Here is a 23,043-nt window from a genome sequence, read left to right as displayed (position 1 = left end):
GAAAGTATTGGGAAAAAAGTAGTGTGCTAATATTTAAGCATCTCAAAGATACAAAAATGCATGCAATGTTCATGGAATTGTATTATTTTTCATCCAATGTGGGCACATATCGTAGAAGTGCCCAAACTGCAGTGTCAGGCAGGGACATTATTCACCTCAAGAACTATGAGGTCATATGTAGATAGAGGCAAGATTCAAAACTAAATTTCAAATACAGTCAACAAAACAGGACTGATTCAGAAAGGGAGTTCGAGAATAGAAATTAGAAAACCAGGAAGGTTTATTTAAATGTAAGTACAATACAGAAAAACAGAAAGATGCAGAAGGCAGCAGCAAACTCATCAATTTGTCAGAGAACATATAAATCAACTGCCATGAAGATACTCAGGCCCTCATTACGAGGCTGGTGGTCATGAGACCGCCAGCCTCGCTGTGGTGGTCCTACTGCCGCGGAGCTGGCGGTAAGGACCACCACATTACGAGTTGGGAGGCTTGCAGACGCCAAGCTTCTACAACTCCGCCTGGGCCGCCGGTGCGCAGCTGCAAACCGGAAGGCTTTCCATGGCAGTCACCCGCAACGAAAAACCCTGGCGGTCATTAATCTTCATTCCTGTCGCCGGCACAAACATGCACACATCCCCCCACCTGTCCACACACTCACACAAACACCCCCTTAACCCTTCACGCATGCATGCATACACACCCATTCAGCATACGCATACATGCACTCTGACACACCCACTCACTCACATTCATCAACACACAAATACATGCACGCATTCAGCATCCCCCTCCGCAAGCATGCACACATGCACCCAAAACACACAGACCCCCCGCCCTTCAGATGCTCACTTACCTCCTCAGTCGAGGGGGGCATCCGGGAGGGGATGGGTCTTGGCGGTCTTCCCTCCCCGCCACCACCACGCCAGAAGGACTCTGCCAAGCTGTATTACGCCTTGTAATATGGTGGGCGGAGTCCTGCTGGCGCAGCAGTGCCGGCGAGGGTCCTGCCTCTGCAGCGCCGACCGCCAGCACGACTGCTGGCTGCTTTCTGCCTCAATGATGGCGGAAAGCAGTCAGCACTCGTAATATGGCAGTCGTCTGGCGGGTTGGGCTTTGGCGGTCAGGGAAATTGACCGCCAAAGTCCAAATGAGGGCCTCAGAGTTTAGGTAAAGTATAGCAATAAGAAAAATATGAAAAACAGACTTGGTCCCAGAGGTGCAGCAAATTAATAGAGAATTGAACAGCATCCCTAGCAGAAACCCCGAAGTCTCTGTCTCACCTAAAACATCAAGGGTTTATATACCCAATTTCACCTTAGATAATGATGGAAACTGCAAAGTTGGTATTGTGCGAGCAAAAGTATCATTATTTCCACAAATCACATTTCAATATTTTAAAATGTCATGAATATTGATTTGTCACTTCTGACCTAATGTCATCTGGAGGTGTCACAACAAACTAGTTACATAAACCACCAAAAATAATCATGTATGAAGGAAATACAGTGGGGTAGTGTGTCCTACCAGGAAGAGCCTTGGAAAGTAAGAAAAGGCTTCCTCCAGACAGTTCATCAACAGCAGCAGTCATTACCAAACAAACAGTGCACATTTTGCAGAGTGTGATGTCAAGCAAGAAACATAAACACTCAATACACATTATAAAATAGCAGCCATATTTTAAAAGATGGAGTCAAGGTCTAAATGAGGGCTAGTTTAGTCTAAGCCAGCAAAACAAATGAAAGCATTGCAATAGCTTCATGCTACTGCATATATATAATTCAAATGTGGAATACCTTCCACAAATGCATTTTAAGTGTTTTATATAGTTCTCTTTGTTTAAATTGTTTTCATAGTGCTAGAATGCTGTCTCATTGCCCCTTTAGCTCCAGCAATCACAACAGATTAGCCACATAGCACCCTCTACCCCCATAACAAAGATAAATATATACTCTGCACACTTATTCTGCCAGAGGAAAAGACCAAAATCAGCAATTTAAAAAATGTCCAATCCAGCCGCACAGTGGAAGCTGAACTGGAGTAGGACATTTGGGCATGGTTGTGTCATAGCACCCATTCTGCTTTGATAGCAGTTGCCTCTTTTACAGCCTTCCTGGAGATATACCAGACTGGAAGAATGGCCAGTTTGACCATGCCACTAAATTCTCTGGCTTAACATTTAAGCATTGCACCGGCTAATTGTAAATAATTATTCCTGGAAACTTTGACATTCTGTTCCTGACTGAAACCTGCCTTTCTAAAATTGGTGTTTCATCCATTACTCATGATGCAATCCAAAACTCTTTTCTAAGAGTTGATTAAAGTGACCCAATCCAAGAGGTGACGGAATCACATAATCACATTTGCTTATTAAATGTCAATGCCCCTCTCCCGCCAAAGACTCTCAGTTTGAAAATCCTTAATCCTCGAGTGGTCCACCCTCCTTTGCACATAAATAGACTACTGTCATACAACACAAAATCCTCAGATTAACCATCCACCCACTCATCAGCAAGCATCATCCCTCATCACCCACATATTCAAATTACAAGTCCCTCTTAGATTCCTACAATGCATAAGGAGCATCTCCCCTCAGTTTGTCAAAATATTTAGGCTTCATCTCCCAGTAGCCACTCTGGGACCAGTTTGGCTGACTCCGGTTAGAATCTGTATTCTCATATCTGGATGTTCCTGCAGCAAGAGGAGGCTGCCATAACACAGAGAATTGGATAGAATTGGGTTTCTGTGTGGTATTAGAAATAATCTAAGGTACTAAAAGCATTTTAGTAGGCTGCCTTGCCACCTTCCAGCCACTCCTAGCTATAAGGAAGGGAACCTATCCATGCTTGGTACAATCCTCAAATTGACTTTGCAGAAAAGTACAAAGGAAACCACTACTTTGTGCAGCATACACTCATGGAGTTCCATGGGCCCAGAAATCAACATCCTAGATACACCCTTATAAACCGGCACATACATTCACGCTTGTTGTTACGAGCCGCTTTCACACATGTTCTAAACATCATGGAGGGACGGGCCCTATTTTTATGTGACTGAATAGATCATTCATGGTGGGGATCCAGTACAGGAAAAAGGCTTGTGTGCTGGAACCACTCTCATAAATCCTGGAGCATATTCACTCTGCACACAAACATTCCAAGTGAAAATGTACTGTTAAAACTATGTCCACAGAAACACAGATAATTTTCATATAGACTCCTTCAAATAGATCAAACACCACTCTTCAGCAGAATACATCTGCTCATGGAGTAGTGACCGTTCGACTAGACTTTGGCAATGCCATTTTTTCAATATTCTCTTAAGTCAAAGTAGTCCTCTGCTCAATTACCGTAATGCTGTTTTCACAGTGAAAAGTTGACCACATATTGCCAATTTCCACTGAACCACACTACTACCCCATTGAAGTGAAGATTACATTTAATATCTGTTGCCTCTTATATAAAGCCATCTGTCTGAACCATCCTCTTACATGACAATTTATTTTAAAATCTTTGATGGTCACACAGATCTCAGGAGCATGAACTGTGTATCTGGAAACAACTAATTTCAAGATATGGCAAGCAATGAGCTAAACTTTCTCTCGAGTTGCCACCACTTTCTGGATATTCCTCACTAAACACATGCAAACTTCACCATTTCACCTTTTCGTTATTCACTTCAATGACCAAGGATCTCACTAAATTTTAACTCCAAATCACAAAGTCAACTCTTCTAACCCATTCCAATATTTTATCTTTCCACTCTTTTGTTCACTTCATTGTAAAGCACACTAATACCCTATGGTGCTGGAGCATTATATAAAACGGGTAAATAAACAAACCCAGGCAGTACAACATAGAAGTGAAGCCTACATGACATAAAAATAAAGATGTTTGCAGATCTGTAGTTTTTTTTTTTTTAGCATGGATGTATGCAGAAATTCTAATGCCTGTTAGTGATATTTTAAATGTCTTAATATTTTATTCATCATCTCTTTCCATGTGTGGCAAACCAGAACCATATATGCTTGGATAGTTCTGGACCATCCTCTCTGTGAATGTGGTGAGCAATGAAACATGCTTTGAAGTGAGTCCCAAGAAAACCTTTACATCAGGAAAGCAAAGAAAAAGGGCATCTATTGAGTTATCTCAGATGTGAAGATGCCTACCTACAGCACAAACTAATCTGTGTGTGACACACAACAGAGTTCAAAACCTGCTTTGATCAAGGTGGGAAACTACAAATATTTGCAACTCAAACCTTATTTTGCACATTGTTCAAGTAACACAAAGCCTCACAGACACAAATTATCAAGTAACAATAGAGAGTACTCAAGAAGCTATGGGCCTGATTTAGATCTTGGCGGTAATGGTCCCGCCTTCGGTTTTCTTACTGAAATCCCGTCCGCCACCTTGCCGGTCTACCTGCCCGATTTAGATGTTGGCGGTCCCATATGCGATAGACCGCATGAGTTCTGCTGTCTCCACCAAGAAACTCCACCCACTTTGACAGCGCCACTGGAAATAGTGGCTGCAGACGGTAATCTAGCCACCTTTACCGCTGTGTAGATGTGAATGTGCCTTACCACCAAGCCAACTGTGACAGTCCGACCTCCACTCCTGAGTTGGTAGATTGGAGGGGAAATGAGGTAAAAACGTACCTTTTTTCACAAGTCCACTTTTGTTTTGACTGGACATGACTGGACAAGACCTTCTGTCAGTCCTGCCACTGGACCACAGAGAAAACATGACTTCCCCCCATCAATGGACTCAAAGGTAGGGAATCCATATTTCCTATGTACGTTGTGTGGTCACTTCACATGTGATCGGGACTACTGCAGTTATTTACATGTCATAATATTTTTTTATTTATTATTGTGACATGCATATGTTAGGAACTCAATTGTGGCACACAAATCGATGGGGACACACTGGTACAAGACACATATCACACATGTACACAAATGTCAATTTGGTGTCAGTATTCATTGCCAAATGAGTGCTGGCACCCCAAAGGCATTACAATCACACATGTTGACTGTTCCCATGTGTGCACATTGTAAGGGGATCTGTACCTGTGATGTTGCACTTCAAGTTGTGTATGTGAGTCAGTATGTGTATATGTCTGCGATTCAATTGGCTGGTTGTGGTGAAGGGAGATGGAGTGGGTGATGTGGATGTGTCAGCATGTGTGCCACTTGCATATGGGTCTGATTTTGTTGTGTATGTTTGGTTGTCGATAATACCTTCATGATCTAAATCAGGCCCAAAGTTCTTGCAGTAGCACTGAATTCTCATGGAACAGACACAATGATTTGACATAGAAAGAGATAACAAACATTTGTCAGAATGTTTCACACAAAAGAAAGATCAACACAGACAAAACACAACTCACACACAGTAGAGCAACACACACATACATACCAACATATGTGTCCCCCAGCAGTTTACTATTCGATATGTGTGGCTCCAAGTATGCATTTTTTTCAACATGTTTGTATTTTAACTTCGGAATCTCATTCCACATGTGAAATGTTGAATGGTAAGTTATTTTGGACGAGTTGGTATTATAAATTTAAAGTTGGGAGTAACATTAATATGTTGCGTACATTCAAGTAAGATTTCAGGTGTACCAGAAAAAGTGCAGAAATGTTGACTCTGCAGTTTCATTAGACATAAATATCAAGGAACAAAATGACATGAATACATAAATATCGAGGAAGGACATTTTGAGCATAAGTATGTCATTTTTTTACTACAGCACAAATGTTTGATATATTGTTTTCAGTCATATTTTGATAGCCATACTTTTTCCTTTGCTATGCAGGATTTTTATTTTTAATATTACGATTTGTATTTTGAAAATGTATTCTGTAAAATGTCATTTGGTTTAATTTTGATATTCTTTTGAATATGAATATAATTTTATTGCGATATTTTTAAAAAACTTTATCATCCACTGTATTTCATTACATTGTTGTTATGGCCAACGTACGATCCCTGGTAGCAGGGAAAACAGAAACTACTATACAGCTCAAGAACAAGGTGTGCCACTGGCTTTTAAAACATGTTAAATTTAACATTGCAGACTATAAAAGTATCTTGTGTGTTAGAAGGGTGATCTGCATAGTGCACTCTCAGAAATCTTTTAAAGGATACTGTGTGGTTATTATTTGTAAATATCCTGCTTCGGCACACCATCTTCTCTCCCAAAACGTCTGGGTTATAGAAACCATCAGCCTGTTATCCAAGGATTTTTTCTTAAACACTTGCAACATAGGCCCATAATACAGCACTAAATAAAGCATGAAAGTCAAATGATTTTTTCATGACATGTAAGAGATCTGCTGCCAAATACAATCACTTTTCCTCACTTTCAGATCTGAGGGATTTGAATTGACAATGAAGAAAGGATATGGTGTCAATGACGAATATCTGCTGAAGTGTTGGAAAATATGGCACTCTTTGCAAAGATACCAATGACAAGCGCCCAAATGAGATGTCTCACTCTGATTTGCTGGAATATATCAGTGACAGCTTACAAAATAACGACTGAGGACTGGCCAATTTATGTAAAGAAATACAACATTTTTATGTTTCAAGAAACTTGGGCTACCTGGGGTATGATATGGGATGGTTACATCCGCTATTGTGCATCACCAATCACATCCCCTGCAGGAATGCCTAGGAGTGGTCCTGCAACTCTTTTCCAGGCATCTTTAGATCTTTGAATTGCGCACATCCCAATTTCACATTCTAGGATCCAGATTGTTTGGGTCTTCATTCAATTCACTTAAATTTATTTTAATTCATTTTTACAATGCTGTATATATGTGTTATAGTGATATCTTATTTCCTGCCACGGAGACACTGAGACTTTTTAGGGTGTTATTTCAACACAAAGATTGGAGCTAATTCTACCATCATTTATCCTTGTAAACCACGGTTAATCATGCCATATCAGTGTAAATTGGATGAACGGTGCCAAACCCCATAAATATCCATTGAATTTTGACATATGCATTTGTGTTGACATTTTGGCGGAATTTGCTACTTTCACTCGTTGGGGGCAAGGAACTATTATAGATTATCTATTTATGTCAAGTTGCTGCAAATGTATGTTCAGTCTGGGGGAACTACAGAAAGCAGTTATATTGATTGCAATGTGAATTATATATTCATTGGCATACCTTGATTGCAATCTGAATGATATATTCATTGGCGTACCTTGTAATAGTATGACTATGTCGAAGTAGGGTTTGATTAATCTTGAATGAAAAGGCTTGGGTGGCAAGGACACAGCTTTAACATTTTGCATTGGACAATTATTAAAGCAAACCCAACTACTATAAATGAGAGTTTACTAGTTGACATATCTAGTGTTTTAGTTATTAATGCATTTGTTATTCTAGGTCACAATGTTAAACAATTCACTTATGACCTAGAATAATGGTATTATTTCCTCTCAGCCATGTTTCTTCAAGAAGGTATGTAGGGAAGAAAACAGACAATGAAGGATTGCATCAAATAAACCCCCCATTGCTACAAGCCTATTTCCCTGTTTGATTCTGTTGTTAAAGTTATTAGACAAATTGTATTGCACAGGGTCTAGGGCTGGACTGATGTTTTATCACCTGTCCACAATGTGGCTTTAGAGAAGGGCATATAAGGCAGAAACAGTGCCTAAATCTACACTTGATTGTGGACAAATACCTGGTTGCTAAGAAGGAGTTACATACCTTGCATTTATGGATCTCTGCACCACCTTTGACAAAGCTTTGTGGCTTACTGCTTGAGACAGGCCTGGATCTGCACTTAGTGGAATTTCTTTGAGATCTGCATTTTGGGTTTAAAGCATCAGGAAGGTATGTGACTGAGGGGGAATGAACCAATTCCTTTGACTTGTTACAGGATGTTCACCAGAGTTGTGTTTTGGGTTTGATCCTGTTTCCTTGTAAAGCAATGGTCTTTGTGCTTTCCTGGTTTTCTCTCGAAAGGATATGCAAAACCCCTGTTCCCACCCTACTAAAGGCAGATGAGGCTGTGTTAATGTCCCCAAACCATGCCGGCCTTAAGGCCCTAACTGATAGTTTTGTATAATTCATGGATAATTTTGATCTTCAGACAAACTCTTTAAAAACATTTTACTTGGTCTATGATATAAACCCATGTGAAGTTAACCTTTTTTTTCATCATATGTAAGCATATTTAAAAGGCCAATTGTATACTTGATCAAGGAGTCATATTTGATTCATGAAATACATGGCTGCTCGCCTCTCCAACAGATGTTTCAAGTTTAACCATTCAGTTGAAGTTCTATTTAATTTTGCAAAAAGTGTTGGGTACAAACCCAATATGGCTTCATTGGAAATACGTAAACATATATGCTTGCCAATTTTTACCTATGGGAAAACTATCTGGGGCTACTGTGAAAGTAAAAGCTGCAAAGTGAAGAAAATTGATTCTGCAGGGTCTTACTAGGACTATTGCCCTCCAATCCACACTACTTTCTTCATAAGGAATTAAGTCTCAGATACGTGAAAGATCACATCAAATTAGCCCCATTACTCCTATTTTTCTCAGTCTGGTGTAACAAACAAGCTATTTCCTACAAGGACATAATATAGGAATGCTTTTAGATGTGATCAGGGTTATTGACTTCCATGGCTTTAGCATATTAAGCAGATTACCGATGTCCTTGGTAAACCTGAATTAAACACTTTGCCTAATTAGATCAGCAAGGGGGAAATATCGATGGTCAAAAACCTCTATAATGCACTGATCACTTCAAACAGGAAGGTGGGAGAAATGAAGAAACCAATGCTCCAAGAAATTGCTATCATGCAATCTACCCTGGAGGTGGATCCCTGTTTAATTTTGGTCAGTTATCGCTGGAAAAGATTGTTATTAACTGGAATTCACTTAGGAATCATTAGACATTATCTGAGCATCCCCTTCGGACACTTTGATTTAGCAGTAATACTTATATCTACCTGTGATGAACTCTGTGTACACATACTAATAGTCTTTGTCTTTTTTTTGCAGTTTTACAAACCTTTTACACAGTGGTATTTGCTAACCCATTGTTAAAAAATATGGATTTTTAAATGCAAACCAGCACTTTATTTTTTAAGGGTGCTATTTAATCCTACTGTCTGTAAATCTGGTGGATGTTTTTAATAGTCTTCTGTACACTACCACTAATCACTGCTTTTTAACTTTGATTAGTCAGAAATAGTTAAAAATAATTTTTAAATTACATTTTTATGTAAATTGTTTTATTAACTATGTGTTAATGATTATCATTAATCAAATAAAGCGTTGTTGGTGAGGTCTATGCTGACATGTTTAATTATTTAAAATGTAATAAAACCTATTATTTGTGTTACATTAAAATGTTCTTTAAAGTTTATAATAAATTGAATTATTGACCAATTGTGTAACATGTATTAAGGTATAAAAATAAAAAAGAAAATATTAAGAAAAATAGGAATTTAATCATTCTAAAATAAATCTAAGCAATTAAAATCAATATATGTAAAATATTTTTAAAATATGTACTTAGTTATATATTTGAATGTGTAGTAATAACACTCTCAAATGTAAATAAATAACATTAATAAATAAGGAATAATATAGGGATTTTACTTTTTATTATGTTTTGTGATAACAGAGTTACCATTTTTATTTTAAAGTCCTCAAAACAATTTCTCCAATGTTAGCTTTAATGGAGTTAGAATAGTAAAAGTGCCCCCCTTTCTAATATATACACTTTTCTAAATGATATTGGGATTGGAGTTAGAAAAGTAAATCTGAATCCACTACAGTGCTAGGCACTTTTCCCAATGTTAGAGGGACTGGAGTTAGAATTGTATAACACACCCACAATAGATATAGGCGCTTTCCAAATTTAAGAGAGAGTACAGTTATAATAGTTAATATTACCTTATCCCAAATGTATGAACTTTCACCAATGTGAATGGTACTGGAGTTCGATTAGTATACCATTGCTCACTCCAGATATAAGCCCTTTATCCAATGTTAGTAGGACTGGAATTAGAATAGCAACTGATATCCCCTGCATATACATGCACTTTCGGGGTGCTGCATTTGGCCACATTTTGGTAGCCGAAGGAGCCACAGGGGGAGCACGACTTCCATAATGCACTTCACCTGGCAGGACTATGGCCAAGAGGCCCATAAAGCATGCCTCTACAACGCAGTGCGTGGGATGCTGCATTTGGCCTCATTTTTGTAGCTGGAGGAGCTGCTGGGGAACATGACACCCATAAAGCACTTTACCTAGCAAGATGAGGGGCCAGGAGGCTCATAAAGGGCGCCTCATCTCCACGGCATGTAGGATGCTGCATTTTCCACATTTTGGTAGCTGTAGGAGTTGTGGAGGGACCATGACCCCCATAAAGCACTTCACCAGGCAGGAAGAGGAGCCAGGAGTCCCATAAAGGAAACATATCCACTGTGGCGTGCAGGACACTGCATTTAGTCACGTTGCAGTAGCTGGAGGAGCTGTGTCAGGGGACTATGTAGGTAGCTCTTCTATGTGCTGCCCTTCACCTGGCAGGAGGAGGGGCCAGGAGCCCCCAAAAATGCATATCTCAACTACGGTGCCAAGACACAGCCCATCTTTGTCTGTCATCACCCAGAAGAGTCTGGGCCTACCCTCATTCATTTTAGTCCTGATAGCTCCACTGGCGACCATTTGCTAAAACTTTATATGTTTATTTTTTCCCCCTCTTTCTCACATTTTTACTCTCTTTTTTAGCTTGTTGAACAATCTGCTGCCACCCCCTGCTAATCCTTCACTGGAAGGCCTCTGCATGTGCACCTGGTACCTACAGGTGTTGGGTAACGGCTCTAACAATGGGGAAACAGTAAGTACCTGAAACATCGAAAGCTTCAGTTCATCCTAAACAACCAAGGAAACCATCTGCTGATGTTGTTGTTGGTAGACACTGCACTTTGAAAGATACTGACCACTTATTTGATGAGGTTGAGACAATATTGAAAACCAAAACAGTGAATACCAGAGACAAAAATGGTCCTGCAAAAGTGTCCGAAACATTTAGGCGAGACAAAAGCAAAAGCTCATTTAATGATGTTTATAACAGTAAAGGTAGTTTGCACAAAGCTGCTCTGGGCCCCCCATCGCCCCTGAAGCACTTGATACTGTAGCTGAAGTTGAAGTAGAAGCTAGGGAGGCCCTCACCTTTGATTCATTGTTAACATCCAATTTTCCCTAGTATCCCTTGCTGTAATAGGTATTCTCCTTTAGCTGCTACTGAGGTAATCCCCAGACTTGCCCCTCAACCTCAGTTTAGCCCTTAGTTCCAGCGAATAGACCCTCTACTGATTTAGCTGTTATTGCCCGTCCCCAGCACACAAAGATATTGGTGATCCACTCTTGTTACACTGCAAGTTGTACAACCTTAAGTGTCTAATTGTAAAGCTAAGCGAAAAACTTGAAACATTTACAGACATGCAAAGGAGTACTACCAGCAATTGTCGCTGCAATTGTACCTGCAGGTGGGGGGACTCTGGCCGCAGGATGGGTTTCCATCCTGTAGAACTCTCACTGCTGTGTCCCTTGGCTCTGGTGCAGTCACTCCCTCATGTTTAGGGCTTAAATCTTGCTGCCATTTATCAAGCAATGTCCTCGGGCACCAGGTCCATGCAGAGCCTGGACTATCAGAGAAGAGTCCCACATACATTTCAGTATTTTGTTGACTATAATGCATCTGTAATTAATGCTAGGCCATCAAACCACCTTTGTGTCCAAGATCTTCTGCTGCTCACTATATCAACCGACCCATTGTTGGAGTAAGATAGACCTATGCTACTGAGCATTTAGACCAGCGTCGCGCACCCCTCCTGGGGAAATCACTTCACTCTGAGCCAATGTTAATTCTGGAAGGGTAGTTTATTTGACTCAGGTACCCAAACATGCCTCTGGTGCATTTCAAGACACTTAGGTCATCATTACGACCTTAGTTCTACAGATCCGCCAGGGAAGCAGTGGCGATCTGACCGCCACTAGAGCGTAGGTCTGACTGCTTTGGCAGCGGTCAGACACCCACGTTATGACAGTGGCGGTTCTGCCACGGCCAGACCACCAGCACCGCCAGTTTCTCTCCACTGGAGGAACTGGTGCTGGTGGTACTAATCCGCTAGAGCAGCGCTGCATGCAGCGCCGCCCTGGAGATTACGAGTCCCCTCTCCTCCAACTTTTACATGGTGGTTGCACTGCCATGTAAAAGCTGGAGGAGATGGGGTGCAGGGGCCCCGTAGGGTCCCCTGCACTGCCCATGCACTTGCCCATGGACAGCCCCATTGTGATTTTCACTGTCTGCTATGCAGACAGGGAAAAGCACGACAAGTGCTGTTGCACCCTACGCACCGCACCATTGCGCGGCTCCATCATGAGCCAGCATCAATGTTGTTGGCTATTCCCCACTGGGCCAGCGGTGAACTTGTAATGGGGCCCACAGGAAGGTTGCTGCACTTGCGGCAAACTGACTGAGGGAGTTTCGCGGGCAGGCTTTTCCACCCGTAAAACTCAAAATTATCCCCTTCATTTCTGATCAACAAGGTCATGCACTGGATTAGGACCAAGCACAATTGCATGTCTATAGTAAGGACTGATTTTGAGTAGGCCAAACATCACAGTGAGGGTTTTGCAAGCTCTGATTATATTTCTAAGTTACTAAATAAGAAGATGATGGTTGAAGGCCTTATAAATTCTGAACTTCTCACTTACGATCTTGTGTTGGCCTTCCAACTCTAAAATTAGGCTAAAATTGCATCCTCAGACCATCCAATGCAATCCCAATAATCTGAGGCACCTGCCCCTTTCTCATTCTAGACTTACTGCATCAGGAACTATTGAAGGATTGGAGGCATCAAATCTAATTTCTATTGATTGACTGGGGCAGCAAGTTGATCCATTTCTGATGGCTGACTGTGTTGGAAGCAATATTATAGCTCAAGCTCGTACAGGCTTCTCCAAAGAGTAGCTCATGAGCTACTCGTAGCTCTCCAGCTACATGGAGGTAGCTCTCCTATGTGCTGCCCACTCTACTAAATTATACGTTTTTGCTTTTGTTGAAACAACATATGTAAATCAAAATTGAGAGTGTGTACTCTAGATGAAAATGTGTATTTTTAGAACTGGTAACCTGAAGTTTTAAGAAAAATGTTGAATTAATATATTTAAAGTTGATATTTCATTAATAAATCATGTAATATTGGGGAAACGTATTAGTAATAATATTACCCTGGTTCCACGCACATTGTAGCTATGGCTCTTATGTATTACCCACAGAAAGGCATTCAGAAATACAAATGTCTTTGTTACATTACTACTGGCAACCCTGCCTGTTGCACTGAGGTGATCACTGCTACCAGTCTTGCGTATGGTGGCCAGTAATGTGATAGTGTCTGATGTGGTCATTATTACAACAGTAATAATGTGAGTAGCTCTGTGTGATATTCATTGAACATAATTAGCCACTTTTACAGAAAAGGTTGGAGACCCGTGTGCTGATACTACTGGCAAAAATCGATACTATAATTCATTGTTGCCAGTGGGGTCAGATGCATTTAGTTTAGGATTTCCAGGACTGGCACTAACTGAGAAAATGACTGAAGACTGTCCTTCTACAGTCATGTGTGATATAAAAGTTTGTTTTTCTATATCAATAAAGTTGGCAGGAATCAAATCCATATTACTGATACTGAATGCATTTCTTATCTAAGTGATACTGACATATGCATGTTTCAAGTAGCCTAGGCAATGAAAAAGGTGCTTATTAATGGCTTTACATGTTACAGTGCAGATGCCAACTTACTAGCACCTATTCTAGCGAATAACCACAGGAGGGTCTCTTGGCCACAAGTATTGTCTGATAATAAACTATATTCTGAGATATATTGTTGGTATGTGGCCTACCTGTCTGACTATGAAGGTATCCCTGATGAAGAAATTCCCATACCAGACATTCATGAAAAGCTTTAAAAAATTACAAGGTCTTTTCAATAAAAAAAGGTTGACTTTAAGCAAAACCTTGTGCAAAGGAGAAATCATGGTTCAATTCTGGGTGTAAATTACCCAAACAATTGTCTGTTTAAAGGTCCCTATGCCCAGAGATTGTAGAGGCCAGGCGAAATGATAAAATGGCACTTGCAAGAACTAGGAGTGATTGGGATGAATAGATTTGGCAAGACCTATTACGTGCTGTCCGACTGAATGGCCATAGAGTTAATTGGCATATAACATCCCATGGAAGTATAGACAGCATGAGCACGTATCATCATTTTATACAGCCTGAACGGTGGGTTACTCATTTTTTTACGCTGTATGCTCAGACTGAGCCTGACAATCTGGTCCCCTCCTTAAGGCCTGAAACGTCCCTTAGAGCTGCCCAAAATGCAGATGCACTGAAAGACATTGTAATATCTTTTATTTTAGTGGACGCTTCCACTGCTATACACTGCTTTAAATCAGCAAAAGCTCCTGGTCCAACAAAATACCTGGCCATTTGATTAAAGCAGAGCCCCAAATGTGGATTAGTTACATCAATCTCCTGTCGAATGCCATTGCGGCTGGTGGAGAAATCCCTGAGTCATGGAGGGGAGCTGAGATAATTCCAGTTATAAGAAGGGTGATGCTGGTAGTCCATCCAGCTATACGCCTATCAGCCTAATCGACAACTTACAGAAGGTCTTCTCAAGGCAGGTCCTCAATAAGTTGCAAAATTGGGTAGATGAAAAGTGCAGCTGTCCCACTTCAAGCTAGCTTCCACGCAAAAACCAGTACCCCCAATCAGGTCTTTAGATTTATTCCTTTGTATTGGAACTATGCATTGTTGAATAAACAAAGATTGTATGTAGCTTTCGTAGATTTACGAGCATCATTCAGTCGTGCTCCATGAAGGAATTTATGCAAAGTTCTATTGGAGATGGAGGTTCCTGGGAAAGTGATTAATCTCATTGCCATGGGGCAACAAGGGTGAACTGACTGACCATATTCCTGTCTTACATGGCGTATTCAAGGGTGTGTCCTTGCCCTACCCTGTTTACATTGTATTTTAATAATGCAGCAAACACACTCATGGCTTGCTGGAATGACCTGCCCTTCTTAAATGGCAAAAAGATCCCAATACTTCTTTTTGCTGATTATTAATTTCTTATCTAACAGACCCCTGTGGGCCTCCAGAACATAATTGATAAGTTTGTTGAGTTTTGCAGGGATAGAGGCCTTGAGCTGAATGCATCAAAAACGAAGTGCATGGTGATTTGGAATGTTGCAGTTAGAAATTGTGTGTAAGTGCTAGCAATGAATTCCTGGAAAGGGTTCAATGCTTTGATTATTTAGGGGTAACAAATGCAAAAACAAGAGATGATGGACGGAATGCAGAACAAATCAAGCATTCGCCCCCAGTCACAGATCTGGGTTTAATCCATCAGTTTTTTTGCTTGCTATGCCATTGCAATTTGGACGCAGCCATATGCAAATCAGTCTTGACCCTGTACCCCATGGGAACAGTCCAGCCTGAACTGCCAGGCCAGGTCCTCCCTGGACCGGAAACAAGCATCCTGGGACCGGTTTCAGGGTATCACCCTTCATCAGCCAGGCTAGCTTGAATCTAGTGGCATAGCAAACATAGGGAACAGGGTCAAGATTGATTTGCATATGGCTGGGTCCAAACTGGGGTGGCATGGTGAGCAAAAGAATTGGTGGATTAAATCCAGATCTGTGACTGGGGGTGAATGTTTGATTGGTTCCGCATTCCGTACATCATTTGTGCTTCTTTGCTTTTGTTGCCCTAAGTGTGCTGGATATGCCCAGACGTGGGACCCAGGCTCACTGTGCCACAGGATTCAAGCCAGCCTGGCTGATGAAGGATGATACCCTGAAACTGGTCCCAGGATGCTTGTATCTGGTCCAGGAAGGACCTGGCCTGGCAGTTCGGGCTGGACTGTTCCCATGGGGAACAGGGTCCAGACTGATTTGCATATGGCTGGGTCCAAACTGGGGTGGCATGGTGGGTGAAATAATTGAATGGATTAAACCCAGATCTGTGACTGGGGGAGAATGTTTGATTGGTTCTGCATTCTGTCCATCATTTGAGCTTCTTTGCTTTTGTTGCCCTAAGTGCACTGGGTATGCCCAGTTGTGGGTCTCGGGCTCACTATGCCACTGGATTCAAGCTAGCCTGGCTAATAAAGGGTGATACCCCGAAACCAGTCCCAGGGTGCTTGTTCCCGGTCCAGGAAGGATATGGCCCGGCAGTTTTTGGCTGGACTGTTCCCATGGGAAACAGGGTCAAGACTGATTTGTATATGGCTGGGTTTAAAGTGGGGTGGCACGGTGAGCAAACAAATTGATGGATTAAACCCAGGTCTGTGACTGGGGGTGAATGTTTGATTGGTTCCGCATTCCATCCATCATTTGTGTTTCTTTGATTACTTAGGGGTCATATTACCTGTTTTCTTTAGGTGGGAACACCAAATTACCAAGACTTCTTTGTTAGTACAACATAGATCTAAAGCAATTCTATGATTGCACAATAGAACTCGGTGCCACTCAATTTCCCCCAATCTTGAAGTCTACTGTGACAAGGCTCAAAGCGTTGCCCTTTTAGGAGCTGGAATATGGGGTTATGCTGACCTCCAGAAGTTATCTTCTTATCCCTTATTTCAGTCCTGGCACTGGTTAGCACTCCCCTCCTTCCTCTCTGTTTGATATAGGAATAAACAGAATTTCTGACGTGGCGCAATTGAAGCCCCTAACTTATTGGATATGCCTGTGGTCCATGCCAAAGCTCATTGACTACAGCGATTCTCTTAGGTAATTGGCGAACATGAATAATGCTCTAAAAATCCCTTGGCTCAAGTTTGTATCAAGTTGGTTTATAAAGTTAGGTCCAATGACATTATGGGATGACTCGGGAAGCATCTGCAAAGCTGAGGCTGTTGGTTTAAAATTCTATTATTAGACATATGTCCGGGAACAATAAGTTAAGAATGGGAAAAACTGGCCTCTAACAAATTAGTTTTTTTGAGTTGAAGATCTATCCACATTTTAAATTCTTTTAAAATACTATTGCACCTCCATTGGCCAAAAGCCTGTATGTTCACTTCAGACTGAGTAACTCTCCCCTGAAAACACTCACAAGCAGATGGAGCAAAAGTCAGATTCCTGACTTGTATCCAGCTTGCAGATCGGCTCCTGAGTCAGAGGAACATATTGTGTTCTTCTGCCTGGTATACCATGGTTTCCACCGCAAGTGGATACGTCCAGTGTGTCTGAATTTGGGGGTCATCTGTTATTTAGTTGCTCATCGAATTTTTAAAGCAGACACCTCAGACTCAATTGTATTTGCTGTAAGTCACTTTATGTTAAATATCTGGTACAAGCAAAATGAGTTCCTGCTATAGCTAGTACATCAACAGTGAGGCTGATGCAAATAGAACTACCCTAGCACTTGTCAAGGGAGAGGTTTTGTTCCTGGAACAGATATGTCACCTCGCCCTTTTCAAAGCCCATGCACTTTATGAATCTGTATTGCCATATTTAACCATCTAGGAAAATAAGGTATTTGCACTTCTTTGATTTTGTACTTTATCTAGTTTTAAGTTGGTACCTTCCTTGACGTGCATTATGAATTGGATATATTTGTACTGTTTTAATAATATGCTGATAAATTTAGTAGTGTTTTCAGTACTTACAGTTGAGTTTCACATATGATACATACAAGATAGTGGTTGTCATAACCCAGATATTGGAGAGCGTCTCATGACCATTTGTATGAGGAGTTTTTTATGTACCTTCTGGTCTTTGCTTCTTCTGAGCTTTTAATATTTGTCTCTATATGAAAGAAGTGGGGTGGTACAATTACTTGCCAATTTCAAACTTTTAATAATATTTAATGTACTTATACTTTGTGTTTTTGCTATTTTGATTATGTAGTATTATTGTTATTGTATGGTTTGATGGTTTTGATAACCGATTAAGGTGCAATTGACTGACTGACATGCACATTCCCCAATGTTAGTGGGACTAGAGATAGAATAGTAAACCAAAACCCCCCAAAATATGTGCACTTTTTCAAATGTCAGTGGGAGTTAGAATCTGCACCTGTCGTCAAGCAAATATATGTATTTGACACAATGTTAATAAGTATGGATCTAGGAGAGTAATTATGATGTCTTGAACTAAATGCATTTAATCTAATGTTACTATAACGCCATACAAATTTGCATTTTCCACAATATTAGTTAGAATAATAAATATAATTATACTCATTTTTTACTTTTACTTCTTTGTAATTGTAAATGCATTTATTCCACTGGGTGTAATATAAAACATCATTTGAAATTATTGCAATGTCCACATTAAGTATTAATGATTTAAAATATAGAAAATATATGTTTAAAAGCCATTACACTAATCATGTTAAGAAAAGCTCACGAGACGTTTTGCATAGATCTTTTAACCAAAATAGCATTCATTAAAAAAAAAAAAAACATTGAAAAATTACAATAATGTTTAATCAGAAATGAATTAGCAATTGTTATGTTTTTTTTATTTGTAAGCAGTATAAAACAGTCTAAATATATTTTTATATTACTCAAAAACATTTTTAATTAAAAAAACACAACTTTTATGTGTAACATATTTTTAATGTTCAGAAAGACATTTTTAAATACAATATTATTTCTACATGGACAAATAGTTAATGTTTATTTTGAAAGAAGCAATTGAACATCTAAGTACATCTTTTAATATGCAATATATTTTTTCATAAGTGGTTGTAAGGTCCATTAAATAAATATGTAATAATTAACTTGTTTTTACTTAGTATAAAACTTACTTAAATACATTTTTTATAGTTCTTTAAATCCCAATTAACTTGCCCTTTCCTAAAAATTACCAGAACCTCACCCCCAAACCCGTCCCTAGCCCCAGCCCCAGCCCCACTTACCTCTCTCTCCTCTGCTCTCAGCTCCTTCCTGTTCCGCCTGGACATGCATGATTCAGGCACATGCCTGGTTAAGGGACAGTTGTTGTTGGGTAAGCGTTGCTGCGCTTGCAGGGAAACAGCATGTGTGGCTCTGCCTGCATTGCCAAGGCCCTTTCCCACCAGTGGCATGTGTAAGTTCCTGTGACATATGCAAATGGCTTGATTTACCAGTGCAATAAATTCACAAAGGTGAACTTGCACTTGTAAATCAGTTTACTGATTCACAATATTACCCAATGATGGTTAAGTATTGCATGTAGAAAAGGTTCCCCAAATGTAAATCCCTGGAAAGTTTGGAGCAAGTGAAGAGTGACTTGCAGGAATGCACCGGAGAGTAGTTTTAAGGACAGGGTGGGTTAGGTTTTAGGGTTCAGGGTGGGGGGGGGGGTCGGGGTAATTTTTAGGACAGGCTGGGGTTGGTTTTAGGGTTCAGGGTCGGGACAGGGGTTCGGAGTAGGTTTTAGGACAGAGTGGGGTCAGCTTTAGGGTTCAGGGTGGGGGTTTCAAGGTGGTTTTTAGGACAGTTCACTGGGTTTTAGCCTTCAGGGACAGTGTGGGGACTGGGGCAGTTTTTAGGACAGGGCGAGTCGGTTTTTGGGTTCAGGGAAGAGGTGGGGGTTTGGGGTAGTTTTTAGGATATAGCGGAGTAGATTTTAGGGTTCAGGGCAAGGGCAGACGGTCAGGGTAGTTTTTAGGATTCTTGTTGGGGGTGGGGGTCTGGGTAGTTTTAGGGACAGGGCAAGGTCCGTTTTAGTGTTTAGGGTGGGGGGGTCATGGTAGTTTATAGGACAGTTGACCGGGTTTAAGGCCTCAGGTCTGGGGAGGTGGTCAGGGGAGTTTTTAGGACAGGGCAGGGTCAGTTTTAGGGTCCAGGGTGGGGTGGGGGTCAGGGTAGTTTTTAGGACAGGGTGGGGCAGGTTGTAGGGTTCAAGCCCGGGGGCAGGAGTTTGGGGGTAGTTTTTAGGACAGGGCGGGATTGGTTTTAGGGCTCATGGTGGGGTGTCGGAGTAGTTGTTGGGACACGGTGGCGGCCGTTTTATGGATTAGGGTGGGGTCGGGTGGTTTTTAGGACAGTTGACTGGATTTTAGGCCTCACGGCAGGCAGGGGGGGTCAGGTAGTTTTTAGGACAGTGTGGGGTCAGTTTTAGGGTTCAGGGCTGGGATGGGGTAGTTTTTAGGACAGAATGGGGTAGGTTTTAGGGTTCAGGACGGGTGTGGGGGGGGTCGGTAGTTTCTAAGACAGGGCGGGGTTGGTTTTAGGATTCGGGGGGGTCAGGGTAGTTTTTAGGACAGGGTGGGTTACTTTTAGGGCTCAGGGCGGATGGGATTAGGGCCCAGAGCTGTGGTCGGAAAGGGCATTTTTAAGATCTGGCATGGGGTGGAGTATGGTATCAGGTGTAATGGAGCAGGGCGTGGGAGAATTTACCACGAATGTTACTTTACCAAACATGTTTTACAACAAAGTTTGGCATGCGTGGTAAAGACACGATCATTGTTGAGACTGTGTTGTTAAGGCATGCATGGTTTAGGCATGTGTAATTCCATCATACAACCGCCACTGGCTTTGTGAGTTGAGGTGTTATGGACCAGAACCCTGGACTGAAAGGGTCTGTGCTGGCTTGTGCCTGTTTGGTTTCATTGGTGAAGAGCATCCACACCATTCGTCTCCCAGTTGATATATTTATAGAAATCATATTTATTGTGTATTGAGTTCACCCCTCCTTTGCTAGTCATGAGGCATTCAGTGGATATCTACACTAGTACAAATGGAATTAAGACTAAAATACAACCATGAAGTGACTCAGTGATGCTGACTTAGGATATTTTAAGGCACATTTGCATACCTTCTCTGTGACCCTTGTGGATGTTTGTGTCCATGTTCTAAGGCTTAAGTCTGTGAAGTGTCTTGCTCATGTTTCACCAGATGTTATACACTGGACTCATGAACAGTTTGGGTTCAAGAGGAGCCATTACTAATGCACAGCCCATCACACACACCTACGCAGGGGCATTTTTCATCAGTCTAGACCATGGGTACTTTCAAACATTTTCCCAGGGGCCACAAAAGTGGGTTTAAGAGAATCGAAGCATACATTCATGGGGTCATTACGAGTTTGGTGGTCATACCGCCAACAGGCCGGCTAAATTATGACTATGGCGGTCTTCCCACCAGAAGACAGACAAACTACGGCCATTGGAAGTCCTCCCACTGCTCGCACAATGACTCCGGAACCAGCGACAAAGACAACAACCGTAAGTACGCACACCTACCTGACATTGTAGGGAAAACCCAAAGTACACATGAACACACAAAATACACATCCCGGACGTCTTGCAATGGAGACACACAGATGTCCCCACACACCCATACGTACACACAACTACATACACACACTCATACTACACACATGCACACCCATACTACACACACCACGGCCAGCACATACGTGCAATACACAGACCAACCCGCAGACACACAGCACCAGCACAGTCTAACACAGCAATACACAACAGCACCGATTCACACAACACAACAACCGCAACTACACAAATTCTTCAGCAAGCAATTTCATAACACACCTCCACATGACACTACATATACACAACAACACTTGACAACATTTGACAGCCAATATACACAATCACACAGCCATACAACGAAGCATTCGTCATACCACGCTAACACAACACTCAACGCATGTGACATATCCATCACCACACACATGAATGCACACACAACAACCACACAAGGTCAGACAACACCACCATTACACATACACAATTTATCTACATACATGCATGTACCAAACTCAAACATATCCTACACACAATACACAGCCATCACAGTGCAACAAATGGCAGGGCCACACCCACACATGCAGCCGAGACACAACAGTTAGCACAACCAACACACACCTACATGTAACACAAACCAAAGTCACCAGTTACAAAACAGCCATGTGGAAAGAAAGGCAGGACAAGTATATTACCATCAAATTTAATAACTGGTTGGGCCAGATGTAATAAAATCTTAAATATGGGAATATAAAAATAAGTATATAAAATGAGAAGGCCATTGGCCAGTCCAAAGTGCAAACAGCACAAACTGCACCTCTGTGTGGCCCTACTTGACTCCTGACTGCTACATGACCTCCAGAGGGTAGGGGCATCAAGGGGCAGGCAAGTACCTCAGGGACTAGGAGGGGGATCAAAGGGGTGTTTGGGCTTGGGTTTGGGAGGGGATCTTTGGGCTTAGGCTTGGGCGGGGGTCCTTGAGCTTGGACTTGGGCTTGGGAGGGGTTGACTTCTTGGAAGGGGGAGGGGCATGGGTACTCTCAGGGGGCAAGGGAGGACTTGGAGGTGGAAAGGCTGGACTTGGGGAGGAACACAGACCATTTGGGGGTATCACGGGGTGGGAGAGGAGTAGGGAACAAGGAAAACTCTGCAAGAAAATGCTTCTTAGACACACGGGGCAGTCATGGCAAAAAGGTTTGGGAGTGGAGGTAGAGGGAGTGGTTGTAGGAGGTGTTGTGGATGTCTTGGGTGCACGTGTGTGCGATGAATGCTTGTGGGTCCTGGGTGCCTGTTGGGTGGGTGAGTGCTGGCGTTTATGTGTCTTGCAAGTAGGGGGGAGGAGGTGCTAGGAGATGCCATGCTGGATGGGTGACTGTCTGTTGGGGTGGTGTCTGCAGGTATGGTGCTGCATGTGAGTATGTTGGTGGTTGTGGTGTCTGCGGCTGTGATGACTGGGGTCGATGTATGTGTGTCTGCTATTGTCCTGACTGTGGGTAAGATAGATGTTATGGCTGGATCAGTGAATGTTGGTGTGGTGGCTGCAGGTGTGTCTGGTGTAGTGTCTGGAAACGAGGGGTGGTTGGTGTGTCTGCAGGTGGGTGTTGTTTGTGTGCATGCCGGTGGTGGGTCTTGTGGTGCTTGTGTTTGTCAGTGGTACCCTTGGCTGTTGAGGTGGATGAATGCTTCTGTGTCCGTGCATTTTGGCT

The sequence above is a fragment of the Pleurodeles waltl genome, chromosome 3_1, assembly GCF_031143425.1.
Source record: "Pleurodeles waltl isolate 20211129_DDA chromosome 3_1, aPleWal1.hap1.20221129, whole genome shotgun sequence".
Lineage (NCBI taxonomy): Eukaryota > Metazoa > Chordata > Amphibia > Caudata > Salamandridae > Pleurodeles > Pleurodeles waltl.
Note: the sequence above shows the minus strand (reverse complement) of the source record.